This window comes from Cuculus canorus, chromosome 6 (assembly GCF_017976375.1).
Source record: "Cuculus canorus isolate bCucCan1 chromosome 6, bCucCan1.pri, whole genome shotgun sequence".
Classification (NCBI taxonomy): Eukaryota; Metazoa; Chordata; class Aves; order Cuculiformes; family Cuculidae; genus Cuculus; species Cuculus canorus.
The window spans coordinates 40,647,092-40,669,082 of record NC_071406.1 but is presented as its reverse complement, the minus strand read 5'-3'; the positions used below and the strand labels follow the sequence as shown (position 1 = coordinate 40,669,082).

Sequence of the window (21,991 nt, the reverse complement as noted above, 5' to 3'; positions counted from 1 at the left end):
TAAAACTACATCTGCTCCCTGAGAAAGGAATCTTTCTTTTTTTTTTTTTTTAATATAGAAAGTACAGTTCTGCTTTATTGTTACTTAAACACAAATTTCCTTTTATGAGCCATAAATGACATTCAGGTGTAGCAGTGACTTTAAATCAGCTCCTCTGGCAACCATCTAAATGATGTATCATAAGAAATGCCTAACTGGCCTGTTTCTCCTTTGGCTAATTCGTGCTTTCAGTGCTGCTGACTTTAGATACTAGCCTTTGATGAGTTCACTGAGCATAAAAGCCATTTAAAGTTCCTAAGAAGCAAGAAATAAGTCAGCTGTGAGCAATAATCAAGCACGTGGTGGCAGCGGCAGCGCTGCCAAAACCAGCTCTTAATCTGTTTCAGAGAAAAAGAGTTGCGCTGGTACTTTGAGAGGTGAGGCTCAGCCCCTGGGATGAGCTGTAGGGCTGAGCAGGGATGGAGATGGGTTTTGGGGGGAACTGTATGGAGCCCAGGGTTTGCTTTTAGCTTCTCTGCTCCGTTGTGGTGTGTGGCTGAAGAGCATCTGAGGCAGAGTCTGCTCTGATTTACACCCTGGATTTACAGTAGCATAATGCTGCTGATTTAAAGGGAGCTATCCAGGATTTATAGGGCTTTTTATAAGTAGGATCAGGAGTTTTAGCTGTAATCCTGTGCGAATGTATGGGTGTGAGTGCAGATGTGTGCATCTGCATCACTAATGCAGTATAATACCCACATCCAGCCCGAATGCAAAGACGTAATAAGAATAGACCGACAGATAATAACGATGTGAGTTTGCTTTCACAAAAATACTTGCATTACAGGGTTTTAATACGGTTCAAACCGGACTCATAAAGATCCTATGATGGATAATCCAGCTGTAACCCTAAAGCATGTGGCTGACCTGTCCAACACCTACTGCCACAAGAAAAATCAGTCCCCTCCCATTTTAGTAGTTGCTGTTTGAAAACATTTCATTTTTTCTTTTAATTTTTGATATATTTGGGTTTTTTTTTTTTGGATTACATGGAATAGGTGCAAGGCTTTAGCTAAAGATCTTTATCCTGGATACATTATTACTTTATAATACAAAAGAGATACCGGTAAACCCAGTGATGCTGTGAATCCAGGGAGACCACTCAGTCCTGCAGCTAAAATATTGGGTAGGATGCTCTTCAGCACTGGAGTTAAAGCATCAGGACAAGACTTTTCTTGTTATTATCTTATATTTCGTTATATATCTTTACAAGAAGATGCTGGGAAAGGGACCAGACCCTCTACAGCTGCCAGTGGCCTTAGCTCCAATGTGAAGTGTGAAATCAGTGCAATTCAACAGGTCCTCTTCAGCAAAGGGTCTGGACCGCTGTACGTTGAATGCTTCTTGACATCATCTGAGTTTAAGCCAACTCCGATGATGGATGTTTTTGCATCTTGCATTTAGCTTGGGGGAGGGGGGAAGCAAACCCCTATCGTGTTTGCTGTCTGTACAGTGCTATTTCTAGACTAAAGAAAAAGAATTAAATTACACTTTATCGGAACAATACGGGTAACAGCAAAGGTCAGGAAACTTTTAAGTAAGGTCGCCCTATCGGTTGCAAGAGTGAAAGGATAGACATCAAATACTTGACCGTAAAAGGCTGAAAAGAAGTAAATTCAGCATGATATATTGAAACCCAAGTCCCTTTCACATGTTGCAGAGCCTCTGACATAGCACATTTACTGTTCAAGCTGAGATATGTTGCCTTGCCAACATATATTCTGAGTTACCCAAGCAGATTTAATGTTTTTGCAGTAGTGATTTTTCCCTTTTTGGGGGGACACTTTTCTTTTTCTTTTCAAAAAAATTGTTGCCGAAGATTTCAAACCTACCTAGGAAATGACCTTAATCAATTTAGTTCCACCGACGAGTATGAAAACTCAGATCTCTAAACATTGTCTTGCTTGCATTGAGTAGGGTGACTGGGTCACAGCTTGATAGAAAAGTGCGTTTTGTTTGTTGTTTTTTTTTTACCCATCCAAGTGGCAGCTCTGTTTTGTCCCGAAGGATTGACGTGACTGACAAGTGTTTTGAATTTCTAAGCTCCGAGGTCTGAAAATGCATCAAAAGCGAGTGACACACACACAAAAATGTAAATCTTTAGAAAACGAGCACCGACTACACACAGAAAATAACAATTCTGCGAAAGGGTGACTAGCACTGCATTCATTCATGTGTATCCCCCCCCTTTCTTTTAATAAGTCAGTGTTTCTGGGCCACCTACAGGCACACTTGTGTCTTCTGCAGCCTGGAATTGGGATGCACAATAAGCCAAAGTCACGGTGATCGTGCATCAGGGTGGGTCTATCTGCATCTCAGGGTTACGGCTCCCATCACCACTAGCTCACTGGGATCTGTTCCCATCGGCTTCCTATCACTTGGGGTGACACTGTGGGTCTCAGTCTGATGGGCACGTGACGTTTGAATGTCGTCATTATTTAGGAGATGGACTGCAGGAGTCCCAGGAGAGTGAAACCATCGAGCCAGGCTGTGTGAACGCAGCCGGAGGCGGTGCCTGACCCCCCAGAACTCACATCCCAAGCCTGCTGAAGGTGGACAAAATGGGCTTTGAGATGGGGGAGCCGTGCTGGTCCCCAGCACTGGTCTGGTGTGTGCAGGCTGGTGGGGGGTCTGAGAGTGCGATGAAGAAACCCTGTCCCCAAACAGGCTCTGCTGCTGGCTGCATTGGTTTAGGTCTGTGGGATGTTGTTTCCAGAAAGCAGATGGTGTGAGAGGGAAGGGAAGTCAGATTTCTGGTCTTTCAACCAGTGAGCTGGCATCTCCCCTCCTCCGGGCACCTGTTGCACCCTCTCACTCTCCTGGGTAATGACTGGGGCAAAGTGGATTTGCTCAGGTCGCGATTATCCATGACAGCCAAACGATCCTTTTCCGGAGGGCTTTTTAATGATTTTTGCCTCCTTTGATTAAGGATTGATAAAACATCCTGAGAGCACACCAGCTGAATGACCTCACCAAGCAGCCCGTGAGCCATGAGCAGCATGGCCGTGCTCCCTCCTGGCTCTCTTTTTCTACATGGCCTCACTCTAAAACCAATGCAGGATGAAAGGTATGGAAATCCTGCACTTTATGGAGGATGCTGAGCCCTTCAAAACTTGTTCCGGAGCTCTTGTCTCTAACCCGGCCACCTTGTTCCAATGGCTGGCGTGAATGTCAAGGTTGCCCTGTTGCTGAGGTGGGGGTGGCAGCTTTATATGAAAGAGTCGGGATGGAGAAAAAGCTTTTTCTTCTCACTTCCCATCCTGTTTGGCCCGATGAATGTGGTGGTTTTGGTTGAGGGGTTTTGGAGGAGTGAGGAAAGCAGTCGGTTGGAAATGCTGATTCTGCAAGCGTCCAAGAGCCGCTGGCCACTGCTTCCTCTTGGTTCAGCTTGACTGGTTCATCATGGGCCCGAGGTGGCTGCTTTAACGGCCGGTGGAGGAGAATCTATACCTTCCCTTTGCAATGAATCAATGAAAAGCTGAAGCGTTTTGGATTCCTCCTTCCAGGAGAGAATAGCCCTTATTGTAAGTCTGGAGAATAAAACAGCAAAGAGGAGAAGAGAGGGAGGCTCTTCCCCATGCACACTCCAACTCTCTTGGCTGAAAGGCGGCTTTGCTCTGCACGTCTCGGCCACATTTGATTTTGGCGTTACTTGAGGCTGTCCAAACCTTTCCTGAGAGCTGTGTCTTTCTGTGGAGGCAAACTCCAGGCATTGTTTCTTCAGTCTAATTGCAGGATGAGGCAACGGAGCCTAGGAAATCCCTGGGAAAGGATGAAAAGTGGGTGTTTAGAAAGAACAGTGCCAGCAGCTCCGATGGCTTGCTACCACGAGCTGTTTTCTCGGCACCATCTCAGTGCTGCCTGTCAGCTCTGTCGCTCCTTTGCACTTGGTGAGCTTTTCAGCCTGCTTCTGCAGCAGATGTTTCGGAATGAAAGCCTCTGTTTGAATTTGGAAACTCCGGCAGGTGAACATTCTGGGCATCGGAGAGGGGTGACTGCTTGGCTTAGCCACTGAAAGTCTGGATGCAAACCTGAAGCGCATTAAACCTGCTCCAGGGAGGAGGGGTTTCACACTTGGAAGGCTTTGCAAAGTTTCCAGTGTTTGCTGCTTCCAGTCAGGCTGGAATCCAAAAGCGTAAAGGCCCGTGAAAATGATTAATAAAGAACAAAAACCAGAGCCCAAGACAGGTTCAGCTCCACGTCTCCTCTGAAATTGTAGCCTTGCAGAAGTCTCATATTTTACTCAGGGAGATTTGCTCTTGAGAAGCTGAAAACGCATTCTTCAGGCTGCATTCAGCCTGGGGGTGATGTTTATGTGAGAGTTACAGGGCATCCCTAGGTACAGACTGCAGGGTGTCCGTCAACATCAATGGATTGGACTCCTTTATGTGACTGGAAAGTCCAGTTCAGGTAGTTCAGTGGAAGCGAATGGGATTTACTTGCATGGGTATGTGCTTCTGTACACGTAGCCTTCTTCCCACAATTTGCAGTTGTTGATGACAAGGTCTGTTTTCTTATGCCTGTAAGAATGCCTCAAACTCCTCTTGGCCTGGAGTTCTTCACATGAGGCTTCTTGATTCCCCTCTGCTCTGGCAAGAGCAGCAGCTTTTTGCCTGCGGTGTGTGTTGGACCTGGGGGGTGTTTGGGGGAAGGGGACGCTGTTACCCATTTTGAGCCACCTGAGTTGCAAGGGAAGTCTATGCAGGCAAAGATGCCTTTGGACATGTTATGGTCCCAAAGATAAATTGTTGTCAAGCAGAACGTAAAAGGAAGAAATTCTTGGAATTATGAGTCAAGTTTTGGTAAAGATTTAGTATTGGCTGGAAAGAAGCCCTGGCTTGAAGGGTCCTTCCCTTTGGCCATGCATCTCTGATCCGCTCCCATGTATTGGGTGTTATTCCAATGCAGGGATGGCTCCCATGAATAACGGGACATCTGATACAATGGCAGCTCGTTGTCTCCATCAGGGGAAGCCCACTCCTGAGTTATAGGTGGTGCTTCTATGCTTATGGCTGATATTTCTTCCTAGCGAGAAAGCTTGGCCGGGCTGAAGCCAATGGGATGTATTGATGAATGGGAGCTGATCTCTGCTCGCGTAATCCTGACTTGTGACATCAGACCTTGGGGCCTTCAAGGGCTTCCCTGTGACCTGTTATAATCTTCAACTATTCCCAAAGTTGGGGCATTTGACAAAGGCACAGCAAGCTTTCTTGAGGCTTGTTGTCTCACAAATCCCATCTCCTTTCCTCAGGTGAGTGACCAACCTCTTCCACTTCACAGGGCATTGGATTATGCCCATGTGGCTTAGGTGCTAAAGCTGTTTCCACTTCCATGGTTATGCAAAAGCGAACTTTTGATGACTGCAAGTCATCAGATTTGTGTTACACAGATAGTGCCTTCCTGTGGGAGTTGTCATGAGCCAATTTAAACACCTTCCCCTTTCCTTTGACAGCTGAAGTTACGCATTAGAGGAAGACAACGAGGGAGACAGGTTCAAAACGAGATTCTCTGTGGATATCTGTCATCCTTTGCTTCTTTGGAGAAGGTGGCTGAAAACAGCTGGTGGGGAAGAGGAAAGCCGTTGACTGGTTCCAGGACCTGTGGTAATAGGTAAGGAATGGTTTTTGTCTGTTACTGCTGTATGATACAAGTTAAACTGCCATCTTAACCAGAAATGCATTCACTTCTGACTTCGAGTCAGCTGAGGTGTCGTCTGAGCATTTTTGTCTCTCCGTTTGGTTGCTCTTGTTGCTCATTTGTGGGGGGTGAAGGTGAAAACGTGAATCCGAGAGAGCCAGGGAGCCCACATTTAAGTGTGTAGGATTTTGCACAGATCCGTAGTAGCGGCATCTGTTTGATAATGAGCTCTGCGTTCATCAGGATAGATAAAACTCGTCCAGGGTGTTCTGCTGGAGTGGCTTGACTGGACTTTGCTTCCTGTTGGTTGTCTTCGCCTCTTCCTGCAAACCTGGGGCTGATTTGTGCCCAGCATTTCCATTGGCGTGAGGGGCCTTATCTCTGCCTTCCAGCTGGGACGCTGCTGTATCTCTGGTGCCGCAGGCACCGCTCTGTGTGAACCAGCACCTAAAATCCTAGCAGCGGGGCTTGGTAGTGAGCACCAAGTTCTCCGCTCATCTTTTCCCTTGCCGGTCATTTCTCTTCATGAACACACACAAGTGATGGTGCTTCATCAAACGCATTTTGTAGCCAGAGCACTACAGCAAAAAGTGACGTGTTTCAAGCCACCTCCCTCCCTTGTGCGTTAATGGTCTTGTTGTCTGCAGCGCTCCACAACCAAGCCGAGCTTTGTAGGAAGTAAGCTCGCTTGTTAGATTAGCTGATAGATTTGGGAAAAACCAGACAAACGTTTCTTCAGGCTAAAAGCGTATCTGTGTTTCTCCAGTTGTGTCAGCTCTGCTTTTTCCAGTGCTATCTGTGCGTCACGTGTAGCTGGCTGATCAAGATGGGTAGATGAAGTGTTTAGGGCTTAGGAGTGGACAGGTATGATTGGGCTTGATGATCTCAAAGGTCTTTTCCAACCTAGTGATTCTGTGATTCTATAAAAGACACACACTGTGGTCCTTATGCTGTCAAACACTGAGATGCTACAGGAATTATATGCGTGTTATTGACAGCACCCTGTGATCTAGTAGAGTCCAATTCTTACGTGCCTCTGACTGAAAGCTCCTCAGTAGGTGTTCCCTTCTCAGATGAGGGCTTCATATCCGTATATGGGTATTCAGTTGCTTAGAAAGATGTGAGGGTCTCTCTTCTCTCAGTAGAAAAGAAGTGTAACGAGCAGGTCAAGGCCAGTGATTCTGCCGCTCTACTCTGCTCGTGTGAGACCTCACCTGGAGTGCTGCGTTCAGTTCTGGAGCCCTCAGCGCAGGAAGGACATAGATCTGTCAGAGCAAGTCCAGACGAGGCCATGGAGATGATCTGAGGGCTGGAGCACCTCTGCTATAAGGACAGGCTGAGGGACTTGGGGGTGTTCAGCCTGGAATAGGTTCTGGGGAGACCTTAGAGCAGCCTATATATAAGCCAGTATTTAAAGGGGGGCTATAGAAAAGCTGAGGAGGGGCTCTTGATCAGTGAGTGCAGGGACAGGATGAGGGGGAATGGTTTGAAGCTGAAAGAAGGGAGACTGAGATGAGATCTTAGGAAGACATTTGTTACCGTGAGGGTGGGGAGGCCCTGGCCCAGGTTGCCCAGGGACGCTGTGGCTGCCCCATCCCTGGAGGTGTTCCAGGCCAGGTTGGATGGGGCTTGTAGCCCCTGACCCAGTGGGAGGTGTCCCTGCCCCTGGGAAGAGGGTTGGAACTGGATGGGCTTTAAGGTCCCTTCCAACCCAAACCATTCCATGATTCTGTGTAAAGCATCCTTGAAAGAGCTTTCCGTAGGCAGCTCGTGAGAACCAGGGTTGCACTCGGCACCCTTTCAAAAAACATTTGACAGGCTGAAGCGGCTTTTTGTGAAACGCCTCTCAGATAACACCACAGCTATTTGAAGCCTCTTTTGTTTGATAGTGTGATCCACTTATTATTTTCCCCCCCGTCCTGGCTGCAACAGCAGCCAGTTATTTCTGTGCTAGTCTAATATCGATTAGTAATATATCATGGGTTAAAAACAGAGGTTTTTCTTTTAGTGCCAGACATTTAGAAGCATCTGGTTAGGTAGAGAAGTACCCAGCGTGAATAAATCATGTTTAAAAAGCTTGTAATTTTTTTTTTTACTGCTTTTATTTATTTTTTTCCTGTGTGTGTGTGCGCTTCCATTTCCCGGGGCATCTGCTTAGCTGGCTGTGGAGGAGGAATCGTCAATGAAAGCCCAGCCCAGCGGATGCTCCGCTGGAAAGACAAAGTAGTAGGAATGCTCTGAATTTAGTTTTATACCTCATTTACTAGGGATTGCCTTTAGAGCTGATTCTTCAGCTAAGGAGGGTTTCCTTTTACTCTTGGCAGAGGAAACGTTTTATACAGGGCTCTTGTCAGAGCATCTGTTCCCTTCCTTTAAAAACTGGCTTTTTAAGCTATGAATTGTATGTGTGTAGTACAGCGGTGTTTATATAGTAATTCCCTGCTCCTTCTTACAATAGGAGGTTCTTCAGTCGCACGTATCTTTGCCTGTTGGGACGGGAGTTTTCCAGCTGAGGTGTCTGCCTTGGACTGAGTTCTGGAGAAATACCAGCTCACACTAAAACAGTCAGGTCTGAGAATAAAACTATGGAAAAGCAAATAATTTGGTCCACAATGAAGCAAGCCTGGCTGTCTTTTGTGGAAAAAAAGCAAGGGAAAAAGGAGACATAGAGCTTTTAATTTAGTTCCTTGACTATACTTGTACATGGTCCATGTTTTATCTCTGCAACGTCTTCCTCTGCCCCCAGGGATACAGGGCAGAACTGTCCTTGTGTTTATGCTGGTGCAAGCCCAGGGGCTTTGGTCTGAAAGCGATGGATGGCCTCTTGCTAGGGGTAACTTGGTCTCCATTTGGTGGCTTCCAGTAGGATGAAAAGCAGCAGTGAGCTGGCTGGAAACACAACCAGTTTGCAGTTCATAGTTTTGTCATGTCTGAGACTATTTTTATGTATTTTTTTTTTTAAGGACAGACCGTATCTCAAAGTGGAAAAAGTTTTATGAAACCTGAAAGGCTGGATCAACTAATCGTGCTGATGTGTGCCTGGGGCAGTCCATCATCCTAAAACCACCAGGGATGTGAAGTTGCCCACTCGAAGGATGAAGCTGGCTTCGTTCAGGTAGCAGGAGTTCAGGCAAAGAGCAGCACCAGTGAAGAACTGGTGTGGTTCTTGGAGAAGGAGAATCCAAGGGGAGTAGATGTTAAGCAGCTTGAACTGCTGAGCTGTCTCCAGCTTGGGACTTGCAGTTTAGGAAGGAGAAGATGGTTCCTGTGTCCGTGCCCTGTTTACTAGTGGCTGCTGAGCCAGGCCATCCAGTGTTTGCAGGTGGGAAGATCAGCTCTGTCAGCCTTTTAATTCATTTTCCTTAATATTGTGGAAGAGGAGTCAAATTGTTGTTTGTTAGGTACTCCACCCCAAACCATAGTGATCCTGCAGCGCGTGTGTTTCTTTGCATGCAAAATGACCGTGTGAATCAGTCAAACGCAAGGTCAGAGTCTGACTCCCACTCTGTTCATTTAGATTTCCAGGTCTGCTGTACTTGGCCAGAGCCGAGTCCAGATGTGAACCAGCAGCAAATCCAACATCTCTGGTTTATGAGTGAGCAACCAGGCTGCACGTCTCTCCTTTTACATTCAGAGAAGGTTGTCCCTGCCCATCACAGAGGGGTTGGAACTAGATGACCTTTAGGGTCCTTTCCAACCCAAACTATTCCATGATTCCAAGATACCAGAGGGGCAGTGGTTGGGGAGGAATGGTCCCTCGAGGACCCGTGTCACCCTGCAAATGGGAGCAAGCTGGAATCATGCACCACCTTTCCCAGTCTCTGATAGCAGTGATGGGGAGGGGCAAAAAGCCTGGGATGCGGTGAACTGGCTGGCTGCTATCCCAAAAAGAATAGCATGGCATTTTGTTCCCCTCTAAGGTAGCCCTGAAAGTGAAGATATTCAAAGCTAAACAAAAAATATAATCATGTTTACATGAGCTGGAGCCCTGGCCTGCTGTCTGTTGGCTGATGGGTAATTAAACTCTACGAACGGGTTGTCTGCCTGTATATGATAAGATAGGAGGGTGCAAGTGGGTTATTATTGATAGTTTCTGGATGCACAGTGTCCTGGGGATTTACGCTGGCGAATGATACAAGTGGACATCTCCCCTGGAACACCCTTTATGTTCAATTCACAGCTGATTTGCTCTGAACAAATGAAGACGTGTGTAATCTGCATGAGAAAAGCTTGCAGAGGGACAGGGACTCAGCCAGCTTCAGCTGCAAGATCCGATCAGATCCCCTACGTGTGCACAGGGTAACTGGGTGGGCTGGGAAAAGCCTTCTTGGCGGCAGCCCAGCTTCCAGGGAGAGCGTGAGAGGCAGCTGACTCCCAGAGCAAGTTTGGTAGCTGAAAACTGAAAACCTGCTGGATTAGCAGGTCATGCAAGCCCGGCTCGCTCGGCAAAATTTGTCTGAGCTGGTTTGCAGGGCTTGATCTCAGTATTTATACATCTTGAAGCAACAAATGGGCAAACCCTGCAAAAGACATCATTATTACTTAACATACAAAGTAAAAATGAGCTTCTAATAGGCTGTCCTTCCTGGGAGAAAGGCAGGAGTGGTGGTTTGGTGGTGCAGATGATGCTGGGGCAAGGAGGATATTCCTGAAGTTTGTAGGCATACGTGTAGAAAGGCAAAGAAAATGCCTGAGCTTGCAGAGGCGCTGTAGCGAGAGGGTTTTTTTCAGTGATGTGAGGCTGTGTATGTAGGTCCTGAGCCATTATCTTAAACCGGGATGTGTGTACGCCCTCTCTAGCCAGGGGGATGCTCCCACCTGTCTTTCATGCACTTTGCTTCGATGAGTTTGTGTGCCGAGCTGCCCACAGTGCCCTGCAGGATGGGTGATTGAATTAATCGTAGGGTGAGAGGTTTTGCCCTGTAGGGATGGTGATGCAGGCGATCAAGCTGGGGACGTTGGAGAGTCTTGCTGCCTTTGAGAGGAGATGGACAGAGGATGGGGGCTCTGGCTTTCCTCCCCAGCTTTTGCTATTCTATCCCTTTCCATCTCTGCAACAACCAGGGGCTGATGCTGGCAGGAGAGGTTGGTACCCCAGCTGTGGTTGCCTCTGGCAACCTGTTGCCCTTGGCAACATCCTCTCCTGCCTATAGCTTTGTGCCCTTCAAACCCGAGTTTAGTGTTGTAGCAGAGTAAAAGGAAGGCGATTCGCAGGGGTTATTTTACTTCTCTTTGAGCTGACCTTTCCCAGTTCTCTCATCTCTTTATTAATCCATCCCCTGGAAATCATTACCTGCAAGGGCATTACTCAGCAGAGTATTTAGACTGAGTAGATTAGGGAAAGGCTGGAAGAGCTTCTGATTGTGCTGCATCTGTAGCATAGGTGTTAAAGACGTATTTGTGAGCCAGTCAGAGAAGAATGCTGAGGAAATCCTGTTTGGGTTAATCTTGTTTAATTTTATAATAAAAAACAGATGGCTGGCCATCTGGTGCTTCTTGCAATCAAATATCTCACAATTAACATTAATTTACTTGCTCTGAGACTTCCATGGTCTTCATGTATGTTTTTTTCTCCTTCAACCTGAGTCTGTGTGGTCCGTTCCTAGAGTGGTGCTGAGTGTAAGCCCAGCCCTGGAGCTGCCTGTAGACTGCAGGGCTCCCAAGAGGCATCTGCTTTCCTGCTGGACCTTTCACTTAATTCTTCCCAAAACAGAGGCAGGCAACGTATTTTCTACTTTTCAGACCCTGGAGGAGCCACGTTTGGTGTAAGCTAAGTACCTATGTATGCATCATTGCAAGAGACATAAGGTGACACTCAAGAGGAATATACAAATCAGATCTACGTTTTCCACTAGGCTTTGGGATTTCTTCAGAGCGCAAAATGATTATAGCTAAAATGGATTTTCTCCGGTAGCTTAAGTTACTGAATGTAATTAAACAAGATGCAGGCAAACCTCAGCACCAGGAAAGCATTCGGAGGGAATTAGCAGCAAAAAGGGATGAAGAATAACATCCGTGGGGCAAACATGCTGTTCTTCTGTGCAGTCTTTCCTCTGGGAGATTTAGAGACCCCCAGGTTTCCTCCCACAGAAGCTCTTCAGTGGTAATGCCGGGTGTGATGAGCAGCTACCAGCTGCAGAACCAGACATGGCACCACTAGCTCGTTGTGGTTGATCCCAAGGATGAATCTGGACCTTTGTGACTTGCGGTGTAATAGAAGTGCCTTCAATTCTGTCAACACTAATGAATTTACAGACAGGAGGCAGACTGTCCTACCTATTAGTGGAAGGTATCCGTGCCCATGGCAGGAGGGGTGGAACTAGTTGATCTTCAAGATCCCATCCAAACTAAACCATTCTGTGAGAGCTGTATCTGCATGATAACACTGGATTTTTAGGTGGTGCTGGTGCAGCTAAAAGTGGCATTTCTTCTTCTGAAACGCTGGTCTGCTGGTTTGGTCACATTATTTCCAAAGGTGAAACTTCAGGTCTCTTTTGACTATGTCCTTCCCCAGCCACCTCTGTAGTTTAATGGCATCAATAGTGAACATGAATAAATGAATTCTAGATGAGAGATCTGCATGGCAGTGGGTAAGAGCTCTCCCAGGTATTCCAACGTGATAGCTAACTGTTTACTGTCCTAATATTTTTTTACTAGCAGATGAAGAGAAATAATCAAGGCCTTCCCCTTCTCCTCCACAAAATCACTGGCTTCATCTGCACTCCGTGTACTGGTGCTAAAAATAAAGGGAATCGGGTTAGGGAGCTAAAAGATATATCCAGGTAGCAGGGTACGCCAGGCTGCTGCTATGCTCCATCCTCCAAATTGTTTATGTAAATAGAGATGAGCCTTCTGCAGGGTAAGAGCTCATTTTAATGGGGCTCCCAAAGGGGACTTTGGGCCATCGGTAGGATCTGCAGGGCTGGCGGGTATAGGGTTTCCCGCTTCTCCAGCCGCCAAATGATCCAGTCTTGGCGGTGCAGCTTGGGAATGAATCTGACGTCTACCCAGAGCAGCTCACCACTCGCTCTAGATAAAGGCAGTTAGAAAAACAAAGTGATTAGTGGAAGGGCATGAACACACAGGTCAATAAAATGGTTGTTATCATTAGAGCAGTGGAAAAATGCTGCGTACGGCGATCTGGGATCTGCATGCAGGAACACTTCTGGGTGAGTGATGTTCAGTGCAGTGCAGTGCAGACCACGTTTTGGAGCCTCTCCATGCTGTTTCCCATTTTTATTTCTCCTTCTTTCCTGGTGAGACTTTTTGTTCTTCAGCACTTATTTTTTCTCTGCTGTGCGGCCTGTGTCTATGGTATCTTTTGCAGAAGAAGGAGAAGAATGGACAATCCAAATGATTAGGGCCTGTATCTGGCAGGTAATCCCTCAACAGATGTTCATTTTCCTGACGTATGTGCCATGTGGAGATGTCACTAACGCTGTGTTCGTATATTCCAGTTCAGGTTTGCTTACCCTCCTAGTTAGAGGCTGTGGGTCTCTCTGGGTGGGATTGCTTCCACCTAAATGTCCCCCATCCTTGTCCCTGCCACCAGCACGGTACGAAACCACACCACTGGTGGAGCATGGCTCGGTCTCTTTGGTGTGCGTGCTGCCCAAGGGGTGTGCAGACCACGAGACTCTTCACTCTGCCTCTTGGACACTTGGAGTCTTTGACCCTTCAGAGTTCATCACCCCATTGCTGCCACTCACCAGGCTGGGAGAAAGCCGGAGCCCAGCAGACCTCTGGTGCTGCTTTGAATCACAGAATCGTTTAGGTCGGAAAAGAACTTTAAGATCATCAAGTCCAACCATAAACCTAACGCTTCCAACTCCACCACTAAACCGTGTCTCTAAGTGCCTGTGTTATCCCTGCTAAGGCAAAGGAAAATCAAGAGGCACTGGGGACAAATAAAGGTTGATGAATCAGCCATGCCAGGAAGTGAACCTTGTTCTTTAGGAGAGCTGGATCTTGCCAGCACAATAGCTAGATTACAAAGCCATTTCCTCCAATTACCTTCTCTGTCAAATCTCTGTGTTGTCTGGCACTGGGAAAGCTTGGATCCAAATTCATTGTGAATTGGGGCGACGACACCAGAGATTTCTAAATTAATATCCTGCCAAGAGGAATTGAGCTTGTTTTTTTTCCCCAATCATGTCAGTTCTGATTCCTTTGCTTGTCAGAGAAAACTTTGGCTTGCCAGCTGGTTTCAGGGGCACGGCTTAGGGAAATTGTAGGTTGCTCAGCGCAGGACGTTGGGTTTGCTGTGCAGCAGCTGCAAGGAGCTTTGTGCCAAAACCAAAAGGCTCTGGCATCTCGCAAAGTGCAAAGAGAGAGACGAGAGGCACAGGGTGATGGTGAGAAGGGGAGAGAGGGCACTATCTCCTGCTTGGAACAGTGGGAATGTGCACAGGTTGTGCACAGAGAGATCTGAGTGTGTTGTGGGAGTCACATAATTCAGAAAAATGGACTAATGAGATGAATATGTACTTGTAAAGAAGATGATATTGTGGTCTGAACTGAACTTGGGAGCATTAGGAACTGAATGGTGCGGGCAATCAGTGTGTGAGCCCATTCTCTGCTCTCGTTAATTCTCCTGGACAAGAAATAGTAATGCATTAAACAACTTGGGGTTGCCTTTAACGGGAAGATAAAATCCTGCTTCAGCCTCTTCCTGCGCTTTCTGCTTCTGCTTTCTTGGGAGGGAGGTCCCCCTTCTCCATCGGCAGCTTGTGCCAGAGATGGCTGGTGCAAAAGGGATGGCAGTGAGATGTTTCCACAGTTGACTCTTCTCTGCAGAAGGGCAGAGGCACATCTCTCCTTCGTAGCTGTTCACCAGAAGTGCCTCAGACCCTTTGCCTTTATTCAACTCTGAAAAATGAACATGGTGTTGCACTTTACGGGGCTTTTCAAAACCGCCAGCAGATTGGAGGATGCATTACTGTCCTCTTCAGGTCTCCCCATTAGGAAGTTATGAGCTATTCTGGATGCATTTAAGGATCAGGGTGTGTTTGCTCTGTAAGTTAGGTTAGAAAGATTCAACTGAATGTTTTGCACTGCAAAACCAGTAGACCTTAAAATTTCCAGGAAAGGTGCGGCAGGTTGACCAGCTACCCCACCTGGTTGGGTTCTGGTGGCTGTGTCACCTGAACCACATGCTTTTACAGGCTGAAATAACTCTGGGACAGAGATGTCCACAGCTGGTGGTGGGAATCCTGCAGACCCAGAAGGTAAGCGGTGGTGGGATATGTGGGAATTGAGAGGTTCTACGTGTCCTCGTCCTTTGGGACTGGGAGAGTCTTCAGAAAGGGAGGTGCAGGTCTTGGGGAGGACCACACAGCAGCAGGGGACAGGTGGATGCCTGGTGTGTCTCCTCTGGGAGCAGGTTTGGGGTGCCAGTGAGGTGTCTGGCTCCATCTCCAGAGCGTGCTGGAATGAGGCAGAGCTGGGAATGCCAAAAAATGCAGACCTTGAGCGCCAGCCGCGCTGCTGTGAACAAGGCTGGTGCATGTGGCTGGGGGAGAGAAGCCTCCAGAGAAGAAATCTTGGAGGAGCCACCAACTAGAGCAACATGTGAAGGTTTTTTTAGGATAGTGAAGCTGATTACCATGCAGGTGATCGTTTCTGTCCCTCCTGTTAGGTCTTCTTAATGGGTGAAGGAGCCCCATGGAGTGCAGCGGCGCTGAGCCCCCTGGTGCTATTGGCGATGCACAGCTCCATTGTTAAGGCATCAGCAGTTGGTAGCAGGTACCCAGCCAGCAGATTGCATCTCCACAAAGTCACTATCGGCCAAAATTCCCACCCAGCCGTCAGGAAGGGGGGCACCTCCTTCTCCCAGGCGTCCCTGCCGTCAGCTGCAGCTGCCAGCGTGGGCACAGTCCCCATGCCTGAGGCTGTGTCCGTCCCCTCCTCGCCCCTTGCAGCTGCAGGCAAAAGATCTCTGTGCGCGCAGCATCTTTGAGCACACAGTGCTATCGGTGCCAACTGCCAGTCGGGCACAGGGACGCCGCTGCTGTATCGGTGGGGAATTTGGAGGGCCTTCCAGACCCCCACAAGCCGTTTGTACAAAGCCATCTGCCTGCCCTGGGTGCTGAGCTGGGGTCCAGCAGGGCCGTGGTGGAGCTGGAAAGATGTAGCAATGAGTGATATCCCCCTTCTGTTAATATTAAACCCACGTCCTGCCTGCGGCTGCCGGTGCTGCTCGGCTCCTTACAAAAGGATGAAAAGACGAGCAGCCTCGTGTTCTCCGGATGAGCCAGCAGCTGCGGAGGTGTTGGTGGTCAGTGCCAGAAGTGTGGGGGCTGCGTGACCAAGCACCCCATTTATCACCCCTCCGCACACCCAGCACCTTCAGCTCCTTATCTCCTCTTCCCAGCACTGACGTGGGCTGTGGCAAAGGCTGGAGCAGAAGAAATTGGTCTTTTGTCATCTCTGCAGCCCTCTTCCGAGGTGGTGGGTCCTGCTCTTTGCTGGGTGCTGCTGCCTCCCATGCTGTCCCTGAGTGTTGGGATGTTCTTGGCTGCTGCGCTGGGAAATGCTGCTCAAGGCTCCTTCACTGAGGGGCTTCTGGGGGCTTTCTCAACCACTGCTTTATAAATTCAAACAGATGTCTTTTCAAAATCCCCGGCTCCGAGGCATGCTCTCTTTTTTTAAATGGGTTTCAGTGGAAATTTGCACTTCAGTGGGTGTGTGGAAAAACGGTGTTTTCAAAGTGAAAATGAAATGAAAACCAGTCTCCCCTCTCCTCCCCCCTCCCTCCCCAGTGAAACGTTATTTGGGAAGTGGGGCCTCTGTTTTGAAATACCTGAAGCACAGAGACATCCTTCTTTTTCCTTCCTCCACTTCGCTATTCCTTTCTCTGCTTCTTTTTCCTTTATTTTCTTTATGTGTCGAGTCTGTTCCCGCCAGCTCCCGGCTCCCCTCATCATTCGTAGGGTGTCACGAGAGGTTGGCTTAAGTGCACTAAGTCCCTATTTTTTGGTAAAATATGCTCAGAACCGAAACTCTGTAGAAACTTTGTGCTTTTGACATGAATTAGGCTTTATAATTCATGCCTGCTTCCCTGGGGCTGTGCCTGGGAGCTGGCTGCCTTGGGTCCTGCCCGTGCATGGGAAGGAAAGTGAGTGGCTTCCCAGGAGCTGCTGGTTTATCTGTGGGTGGGAAACCTGTTTTTAGTGGCAACTTGCTAAAATCCTCACGTCCTGCTGCACATCTTCCCCTCTCCGGCTCGGGAGATGATGCTGTTTGCTGCTGTCCCGTGCCTGTGAGGTGGATTTAATGCAGAAAGGTGTGCGTGTGTGTGTGCGTCAGCTTGGATGTAACGTGAGATTTCTGAGAAATCCTTTTTATTCAGAGTTTTATCCTCTTTGTTGGGGAAAGGCTGTGTATAGAAAGAGCTGGGAGTGGTGCCGACCTCTTCTTCCAGCTCATTGCTGCATATCCATGCAGAAGGTATGGGCAGGACCTACAAGGAGGGACGCGGTGGGGTATCTAAGCGCGGTGGATGATGCAGTGTTGGTGCTCTATCTAGACAGAGAGATGTGAAGGGCTACCCAGCGGCTGTGTGTCGCAGAGCCAGGCTGGTGGAGCTGAGATCCGAGGGAGGACGGAGCCAGCGCTGCGGATCGGTGGCCATGAGGCGCTGGGTTGGTGCATTGTACAAGGAGCTGCTCACGTGGTTTCAGTCGAGCCAAAATATTCTTTCAGAAAGAGAACGGACCAGATGTCTTATTATTGCTGCTCACAATGCTGTCCTCCGAGCACAACGATCCATCAGGGGGCTCGGCACAGCCCCACAGAAAAGTCCCTGACACGTTTTTACAGCAGGGCCAGGTTCTCACCACTTGTGAGCGTTTGTACCCCTTGACAAATAGCTGTTTGACTTCGGTTTTGTTCAAAGTCGTGGTGGTGTCAAGCACAGGGCTCCTATTCAAGTGCCACCAGCGGTGGTCCACAACTCCCTGTTTCCTCTTCTTTTCTTTCTTTGTTCCTCCATGACAGTTACTCAGGAACTTTTTCTTTTTTTTTATCTCATAGGTTTTTTGAAAGAGAATTTGAAAGGATTTATCTGCGGCGAAACAGCGTCTCTAGTAAGAACTGTAAAAGTGGCTTGGGAGTATATAGTGTGAGGAATTCCCATTTGCATTGATACGTTGCTGGCATGGCAATTGCTATGTTTTCTTTAGTGATTTTCCCAACAAATCGATTTATAGAATTGGCTGAGGAAGCCTTGGATACTTTGAGAAATGCAGCGCTTTCTACAGCGGACCAGCTCATCCTAAGTAAGTGGTTCCTCTTAAAACCAGGAGTTGTGTTCCTAATGGCCTCAAGTTGTGCCAGGGGAGGTTTAGATTGGATATTAGGAAAAATTTATTTGCTGAAAGATTGGTGAAGCATTGGAACCGGTGCCTAGGTGGAGTCTCCGTCTCTGGAAACGTTAAAGAAATGTGTAGTTGTGACACTTCGTGACATGGTTTAGTTGGCAAGGTGATGTTGGGTTCATGGTTGGACTTGATGATGTTAGAGGTCCTTTCCAATCTCAACGATTCTATGATTCTAACTGGTCCAAACACCTTGGGCATGGGGACAGTCAGTAGCAGGTTACATATTGTAATGTTTTGTCCTGCTGTATGAACCCATACAGGTAAAACATTGACTTTTAACTCTTTTCTAAGTTATATATGTGCTGAAGTTGCCAGTGGACCCCAGATGTGCCGTGGGCTGTACGAGTGTGTACTGCAAGGACGTCCCAGCCTTCAGTAACTGGCAGTGCGAGCTCCTGTAGTGCTGGTAAAAGCACACAGATCAATCCTAGCACTGGGCATCCTAGCTATTGAAAGTTTGGTTTGAAAGGTGAGGAGTCCTTTGTATTCTCTAGACTGTGACTCTCTGCTGTACTTCTCTAGCTGAAGTTCCCTTCTGCCTTCAGCAACTATTTTGCGTGCTCAGAGAATATTTTCCATCACTTGAGCCTGAAAGGGAAGAGGATTTATGGAATGGGGAGTGTGATGCCCCACTCAGCACATACCACAGTGTGTATGTAAGTGTTTGCAGGTTGGATAAGTAAGTATGCAAGCGGTCTTGATCTTCTTAAGCCACTCTGTGTTGCTGAGTCCAAAGATGAGAGCACGCAACACGGTTTGCACGTTGATGTTTTTGGATGTCTCTCTGCTGCGATCTTGCATCTTCTTCCAATCACTCTCAGCCTGTTTAATAGGATTAGAGCTACTCAGCACCCTCAGCAGATGCTGAATGTCACATTGTCAGTGCAGTAGATTCATTATCTTCTTACGGTCTTTGTCTTCACTCCCTTAAATTTTGTCAAGTATGTCATGACGTTATTGTTTCTCTCTCCTGACCTGTTGATGTCCCCCAGCTATGGGTCATTGTTACGGAGGTCTTTGGTGACCCTTTCTATGCCCTTAGACTTTCTCTAGAGCTTAGCTTTCACTCCAGCCTTCAAAGTAATCTCCAGTGCATCGAAAGCTTCTTTCTAACCAGGTAAAACCTGGTGTCACCGTTTAGCCTTGGCCAAGTCAATTTTGGCAGCTAAAACTGAGCTCCCAATTCCCTTCCCTCACTCCTCCGCCCTCAGGGAAAGGGGAAAGAGAAATAAGAGGAAAAAACCCACCCTTGTGAGTTGGAAACCAAACAAAACCGGCTTTAATAAAATAGTAATAACAATAAAGAAAATAAGAAAATATGTACAAATACATGAAATTGCGTCCCTGCCACTTGATGCTGCAGAGCAAGTCAGGGAAGGGGTCAGCAACAGGAGAGAGAGCTGGATGGAAGAACACACGGATCTGGGATCGGGGGCAAACAGACAGATGAAGTCCTCACTGGACCATCCAAGAACATCCATTGATCATCCAAGAACAGGGCAAGACCCTCGTGATCTCTTAAGTTTTATACAGAGTGTGATATACATGGAAAGAATGCTCTGCTCAGTTTTAGGTCATCTGTCCTGTCCGACCCTCCCTGCAGGTACAACCCTTTTTGCCTCTTTGACGCAGGGCATCCACCACCTCAAAGAAAAACATGCAGTTAACTTTCAGAAAATGAAGTTACTTGGAGGAGAGTGAGCTGAAATGAGAAAATTTATTCTACTTCAGCTCAAACAGAACAGCCGGGAGGAGGAGGCTTGTGGCAAACAGTGTGAGTATCTTGATTGATAATTCTAAAGTCGGGATCTGTAATTAATTTTTCTATAAAACTCAACCTCAAGGTGAGGCTTTATCCGTGTATTAATTAGCACAAGGAAGGGACACTCTTGTCTAAAGGCAGAAAACAGAAGTGGGAGCAGGGGGGAAAGAGATTTGGCTCCTTTGTTTGAATGATAAAAATTGTCTCCTTCATGTCTTAAATAAAATGAGTTTGGCAAAAAACACTGTGGCTTTAACTCTTGGAAGCACAGACTTTAAAAGACTGGAGAAAATACTCCTGGAACAGACACTAGAGACCCCATCCTGCAGATTCCTCTCATTCCAAGGCAAGCTCAGCCGTACCTGTGTGATTCATCGTAAATGTTTATTTAACCTGTTTCTGGGACTGTTGAAATGGTCTTTTTTTTGCACACGGGAGGCTCAGGAGCACACACAATTGCTTGGGTTCTCATGTTAACCCCCATGAGCTGTGGCTTTGGGAAAAGCACCAAATATTGCAAGAGCTGTTAACGCTTCATTATTTGCATAAATTATTTTTTCTTTTTTTTCTTTTTTTTTTAATAGCAATTTGGGAGCAGTTTTAGAGTCCTTCCCTGGAGGGCTCTGTCAGAGAAGAGGTTTTTCTTCGCAAATCTTCATGCGGAATTGATTATACAGTCCTATGTACTGGAGCCTTCCGTGGAAGGAGAACTTGATGTACCTCCATATAAATTTATGGGCGGTAGAACTTGTTCTGCCAGATTCAAAGGAGACGGAAGAGTCCAACAGGGATGAGAGCAGTATCTTAACAGAAGAAGATAGTGTCTGGCAATCTTATTAATACTAAGAATTCCAAGTCTGCTGAGCTAGAGAGCGTGGCCGTACGTCCTGTAGTAGTTTGTAAGGATACCCATGAGGACAAAGCAGCTTTGCCAAAGAAACGCTGATTAAAGAAAAGTTAAAATAGGTGAAGTATCTGTTAGTTGGCTTGATTAGCTTAAAAATAATCAAAACCAGTTTCAGTTGACCTTATTTTGGGGAACACTTTGGAGAAAAGGTAAAAATATTTTTGGTCAAATATATTTCATTTGCCCTGAAGTGAAGAACTATGTTTTTTAAGTCTTAAATGTTAAAAAAAAAACCCCAAACCCACAGCAGATTTTTTCTTTATATAGTCAGAAAGTAGCCCATAGCTGCTTGGTGTGATGGTAATCTCTTGCTGAGCACGGCCTGGAGTGGTAGGCTAACGGCAGCTCATAGAAACGCTGTCTCTACAAGTGATGCCTCATTGACTTTTCACCTTCCAATCTGGGCTGATGGTTACCTTTGGAAGACTCTTTTGGTGATTAAGGGATGCACTGGGATTACATTTCTAAGCCCCAATACTCATGTATCCCACTAGAAAGCTGACGAGAGAGAGAGAGAAGAAGACATAATACCGTTAACCACTTTGGGGACATAGAAGTGTAAGTGTATTAAGACATGATTTATATTCACTGCTGAGCCTTGACCTTTCTTCCAGGAGATCTTGGTGTACTTTTATGTCTTGGCTCTGCAGGTTACAGGGATGCCGAGACAGATAGTTGAGCTGTTGTAGGCGGTTCAGATTTGTGCAGCTTCCCCACTGGGTGTGATTTTCGGTTTTGGTTTGTTTTGTTCATTGCACAATTCCTTGGCATACGGCCTTTCATCTTGTCTCCAAATGATTGTTTTTTCCTCTGCGTCCCACTCGGTGACTCAGGTCCAAGACATCTTGTTCAGTGCAGTACATTTCTTGGGGTTTTGTGCTTTTCCAGATGTGTTTGAGCTCTAGGATGAAAACTGGAATGGAGACAAGTGTTGTGAGTGGTTTTAGTGCTCAGCTCTAGGTCTCCCAGAAGGTGAAAGGGGATGAGGCTTTGAGTGGTATGGAGGACCTTTACTTTCCATCCTGCATGTTGATGGCTGTACCCCTTTGGAGCTGGGCCAGGTGGCAGGTAACGACTGTGCTGTTTTATTCTCTAGAGGCACCAGCAAGCATCTCAGATGAAACCACTACTGAAGGAATGGCTTCAAGTCAACTCCCTGCAAGACACGGCGATTCAGCACAGATCTTCTCTAGAGGCAGCCCCATGAAATGAGGATCCAAAATCCAAAACTGGAACTGCCTGGGCCTCTCTACTTACCTCCCAGCT

At 47.1% G+C, this 21,991-nt stretch overlaps 1 long non-coding RNA gene across 4 annotated transcripts in view; it reads left to right on the top strand.

Moving 5' to 3' along the window:
* The window catches only part of LOC128852480 (uncharacterized), a 24,694-nt gene extending 2,703 nt beyond the window's left edge, over positions 1-21,991 (top strand). For 3 of the 4 annotated variants that reach the window (XR_008450362.1, XR_008450360.1, XR_008450359.1), the window contains 3 exons: positions 5,069-5,290; positions 5,492-5,649; positions 21,822-21,991. This is a non-coding gene — a long non-coding RNA (uncharacterized LOC128852480). The remainder of the gene's footprint in view (positions 1-5,068; positions 5,291-5,491; positions 5,650-21,821) is intronic. The other variant, XR_008450361.1, reaches the window with a different exon arrangement.